Genomic DNA, 5,885 nt, shown 5'->3' on the forward strand with positions numbered 1-5,885 from the left:
GAATCTTTGAGGTGCAAGCTGCCAGAATCTCGTTAGAGATGGCAGACAACTCAAGAAAACAGGCTTATGGACAAGTAGAGGACGTGCTAGTAAAGGTTGAAGGCCTTTACATCCCTGCTGATTTCATAATCCTAGACACTGGGAAGGATGAGGATGAATCCATCATCCTTGGAAGACCCTTCCTAGCCACAGCAAGAGCTGTGATTGATGTGGACAGAGGAGAATTAATCCTTCAACTGAATGAGGACAACCTTGTGTTTAAAACTCAAGGATCTCCTTCTGTAACCATGGAGAGGAAGCATGAAAAGCTTCTCTCACTGCAGAGTCAACCAAAGCCCCCACAGTCAAACTCTAAGTTTGGTGTTGGGAGGCCACAACCAAACTCTAAGTTTGGTGTTGAACCCCCACAACCAAACTTTAAGTTTGGTGTTGGGAGGTCCCAACCTTGCTCTGATTATCTGTGAGGCTCCATGAGAGCTCACTGTCAAGCTATTGACATTAAAGAAGCGCTTGTTGGGAGGCAAACCAATGTTATTTAACCACTTTTATTTTATTTTCTCTTTGTTATTTCATGTTTTATTAGGTTGATGATCATGTGGAGTCACAAAAACTACTGAAAAATTGAAAACAGAATGAAAAATAGCATTGAAAACAGAACACCCTGGAGGAAGGGCTTACTGGCATTTAAACGCCAGTAAGGAGCATCTGGCTGGCGTTTAACGCCAGAACAGAGCATGAAACTAGCGTTAAATGCCAGAAACAAGCAGCAGTCTGGCGTTTAAATGCTAGGATTGCACCAAGAGGAAAGCTTGCGTTAAACGCCAGAAACAAGCATCAGACTGGCGTTTAACGCCAGAAACATGCACCATACTGGCGTTCAACGCCAGTAACATGCTATAGACTGGCGTTGAATGCCCAAAACAAGCAAGAAAGTGGCGTTTAACGCCAGAAACATGCTGCAGTCTGGCGTTAAACGCCAGGATTGCATATATAGGGTGTTTTACACGTCTAAAAGGTGTAGGGATGAGAAATCCTCAAACACCTCAGGATCTGTGGACCCCACAGGATCCCCACCTACCTCTTCTCTCCTCTTCACACCTTCCCACAACATTCTTCCTCAATTAACCTCCACCACACCTCCATCTCCTCCACTTTCTTCTTCTTCTACTCACTTGTTCCTTCTTTTGCTCGAGGACGAGCAAACATTTTAAGTTTGGTGTGGAAAAAGCATTGATTTTTTTGTTTTTCCATAACCACTAATGCCTCAAGGGATGCACTTCCCTCCACAAAACTATTGGAAGCAAATCAACACCTCCCTAGGAGAGTTAAGTTCCAACATGGAACAACTAAAGATGGAGCACCAAGAGCATTCCATCATTCTCCATGAAATTAGAGAAGATCAAATAGCTATGAGGGAGGAACAAAGACAAGGAAGAGACATAGAGGAGCTCAAAAGCACCATTGGTTCTTCAAGAAGAGGAAGACGCCACCCTCACTAAGGTGGACTCATTCCTTAAATCTCCTTGTTTATTTATTTTCCTGTTTTTCAATTTTTGAGCTTTATGTTTTAATTATGTTTGTGTCTTTACTATATGATCACTAGTGTCTAAGTGTCTATGCCTTAAAGTTATGAATATGAATCCATCACCTCTTTTGAATGAAAAATGTTTTAATTACAAAAGAACAAGAAGTACATGGTTTCAAATTCATCCTTGAAACTAGTTTAATTATTTTGATGTGGTGACAATACTTTTTGTTTTCTGAATGAATGATTGAACAGTGCATATGTCTTTTGAAGTTGATGTTTATGAATGTTAAATATGTTGGCTCTTGAAGAATGATGAACAGGAGACATGTTATTTAATAATCTGAAAAATCATAAAAATGATTCTTGAAGCAAGAAAAAGCAGTGAATACAAAAGCTTGCAGAAAAAAATAAAAGAAAAAAAAATAGCGAAAAAAATAGAAGAAAATATCTAAAAAAAAAAAGCAAGCAGAAAAAGCCAAAAGCTCTTAAAACCAAAGGGCAAGAGCAAAAAGCCAGTAGCCCTTAAAACCAAAAGGCAAGGGTAATAAAAAGGATCCAAGGCTTTGAGCATCAGTGGATAGGAGGGCCTAAAGGAATAAAATCCTGGTCTAAGCGGCTAAACCAAGCTGTCCCTAACCATGTGCTTGTGGCGTGAAGGTGTCAAGTGAAAACTTGAGACTGAGCGGTTAAAGTCAAGGTCCAAAGCAAAAACAGAGTGTGCTTAAGAACCCTGGACACCTCTAATTGGGGACTCTAGCAAAGCTGAGTCATAATCTGAAAAGGTTCACCCAGTTATGTGTCTGTGGCATTTATGTATCCGGTGGTAATACTGGAAAACAAAGTGCTTAGGGCCACGGCCAAGACTCATAAAGTAGCTGTGTTCAAGAATCAACATACTGAACTAGGAGAATCAATAACACTATCTGAACTCTGAGTTCCTATAGATGCCAATCATTCTGAACCTCAATGGATAAAGTGAGATGCCAAAACTATTCAAGAGACAAAAAGCTACAAGTCCCGCTCATCTGATTGGAGCTAAGTTTCATTGATATTTTGGAATCTATAGTATATTCTCTTCTTTTTATCCTATTTGATTTTCAGTTGCTTGGGGACAAGCAACAATTTAAGTTTGGTGTTGTGATGAGCGGATAATTTATACGCTTTTTGGCATTGTTTTTACATAGTTTTCAGTATGATTTAGTTAGTTTTTTAGTATATTTTTATTAGTTTTTAATTAAAATTCACATTTCTGGACTTTACTATGAGTTTGTGTGTTTTTTTGTGATTTCAAGTAATTTCTGGCTGAAATTGAGGGACTTGAGCAAAAATCAGATTCAGAGGTTGAAGAAGGACTGCAGATGCTGTTGGATTCTGACCTCCCTGAACTCAAAGTGGATTTTATGGAGCTACAGAACTCCAAATGACGCGCTCTCAATTGCGTTGGAAAGTAGACATCCAGGGCTTTCTAGAAATATATAATAGTCTATACTTTGCCCAAGTTTAGATGATGTAAACTGGCGTTGAACGCCAGTTCCATGCTGCATTCTAGAGTCAAACGCCAGAAACAGGTTGCAAAATGGAGTTAAACGCCAGAAACAGGTTACAAACTGGCGTTCAACTCCAAGAAAGACCTCTACATGTGTAAAGCTCAATGCTCAGCCCAAGCACACACCAAGTGGGCCCCGAAAGTGGATTTCTGCATCATTTACTTATCTCTGCAAACCCTAGTAACTAGTTTAGTATAAATAGGACTTTTTACTATTGTATTTGCATCTCTGGACGTTTAGTTCTTAGATCATGGGGGCTGGCCATTCGGCCATGCCTGAACCTTCATCACTTATGTATTTTCTACGGTAGAGTTTCTACACACCATACATTAAGGTGTGGAGCTCTGCTGTTCCTCAAAGATTAATGTAAAGTACTACTGTTTTTCTATTCAATTCAACTTATTCCGCTTCTAAGATATTCATTCGCACTTTAATATAATGGATGTGATGATCGTGACAGTCATCATCATTCTCAACTTATGAACGCGTGCCTGACAACCACTTCCGTTCTACCTTAGATTGAATGGATATCTCTTGGATATCTAATACAGGGGACCGAGTCCGAGTTATTAGTGTCTTCGTGGTATAAGTTAGAACCCATGGACGGCCATTCTTGAGAATCTGGAAAGTCTAAACCTTGTCTGTGGTATTCTGAGTAGGATTCAAGGATTGAATGACTGTGACGAGCTTCAAACTCGCGAGTGCTGGGCATAGTGACAGACGCAAAAGGATCAATGGATCCTATTCCAGTATGATCGAGAATCGACGGATGATTAGCCATGCAGTGACAGAGCATTGGACCATTTTCACAGAGAGGATGGGATGTAGCAATTGACAACGGTGATACCCTACATAAAGCTTGCCATGGAAAGGAGTATGAATGATTGGATGAAGACAGCAGGAAAGCAGAGGTTCAGAGGAACAAAAGCATTTCTATACGCTTATCCGAAATTCTCACTAATGAATTACATAAGTATCTCTATCCTAGTTCATACTTTATTTATCTTTTAATTATTAAAACTCTATATCCATTTGAATCCGCCTGACTGAGATTTACAAGGTGACCATAGCTTGCTTCAAGCCAACAATTTCCTTAGGATCGACCCTTACTCACGTAAGGTTTATTACTTGGACGACCCAGTGCACTTGCTAGTTAGTTGTACGAAGTTGTGAAATAGAATTAAGAACATGAACGTGCGTATTAAGTTTTTAGCGCCGTTACCAAGGAAGGAATGATCACAATTTCGCACACCAACGGTGACCGGCTCTGGCGCTCTGGCGACGGGCTCAACAGCGACGGTCTTGTGTTCCACTAATGAGCGGATAATTTATTCTCTAATTCTGCTAGTTGCAGCTTTCTTTGAGCACCAGATTCTTCAAAATTCATATTGCATTCCCTTACATCCCAGAAAGCCTTGTGTTCCACTGATGAGCGGATAATTTATACGCTTTTTGGCATTGTTTTTAGTATGTTTTTAGTATATTTTAGTTAGTTTTTATTATGTTTTTTAGTTTTTAAATAAAAATCACTCTTCTGGACTTTACTATGAGTTTGTGTGTTTTTCTGTGATTTCAGGTATTTTCTGGATGAAATTGAGGGACTTGAGCAAAAATCTGATTCAGAGGCTGAAAAAAGACTGCAGATGCTGTTGGATTCTGACCTCCCTGCACTCGAAGTGGTTTTTCTGGAGCTACAAAAGCCCAATTGGCACACTCTTATTTGCGTTGGAAATTAGACATCCTAGGCTTTCCAGTAATATATAATAGTCCATACTTTGCTCGAGATTTGATGGCTCAAACAGGCGTTCCAAGTCAGCTTAAGAATTCTGGCGTTTAACGCCGGAACTGGCACAAAAGCTGGAGTTAAACGCCCAAACTGGCACAAAAGCTGGCGTTTAACTCCAAGAAAAGTCTCTACACATGGAAGCTTCAATGCTCAGCCCAAACACACACCAAGTGGGCCCGGAAGAAGATTTCTGCATTAATTACTGATTTCTGTAAACCCTAGGCTACTAGTTCTCTATAAATAGGACCTTATACTATTGTATTTTCATCTTTGGACGTTTAGTCCCTAGACCTTGGAGGCTGGCCATTCGGCCATGCTTACACCATTATCACTTTTGTATTTTCAACAGTGGAGTTTCTACACACCATAGATTAAGGTGTAGAGCTCTGCTGTTCTTCATGAATTAATACAAAGTACTATTATTTTTCTATTCAACTCAAGTCTATTTCTTCTCCAAGATATTCATTTGCACCCAAGAACATGATGAATGTGATGATTATGTGACACTCATCACCATTCTCACCTATGAACGCGTGACTGATAACCACTTCCGTTCTACATGCAAACAAGCTTGAATGTGTATCTCTTGGGTTTCTAATCTAAGATTGGAACCTTCGTGGTATAGGCTAGAATTATTGGCGGCCATTCCTGAGATCCGGAACGTTTAAACCTTGTCTGTGGTATTCTGAGTAGGATCTGGGAAGGGATGGCTGTGACGAGCTTCAAACTCGCGATTGTTGGGCGTGTGACAGACGCAAAAGGATCAATGGATCCTATTCCAACATGATCGAGAACCGACAGATGATTAGCCATACGGTGACAGCGCATTTGGAACATTTTCACTGAGAGGACGAGAAGTAGCCATTGACAACAGTGATGCCCAACATAAAGCTTTCCATGGAAAGGAGTATGAATGATTGGAAGAAGGCAATAGGAAAGCAGAGGTTCAGGAGGAACAAAGCATCTTCATACGCTTATCTGAAATTCCAACCAAAGAATTACATAAGTATCTCTATCTTTAGTT

This window comes from Arachis hypogaea, chromosome 19 (assembly GCF_003086295.3).
Source record: "Arachis hypogaea cultivar Tifrunner chromosome 19, arahy.Tifrunner.gnm2.J5K5, whole genome shotgun sequence".
NCBI lineage: Eukaryota > Viridiplantae > Streptophyta > Magnoliopsida > Fabales > Fabaceae > Arachis > Arachis hypogaea.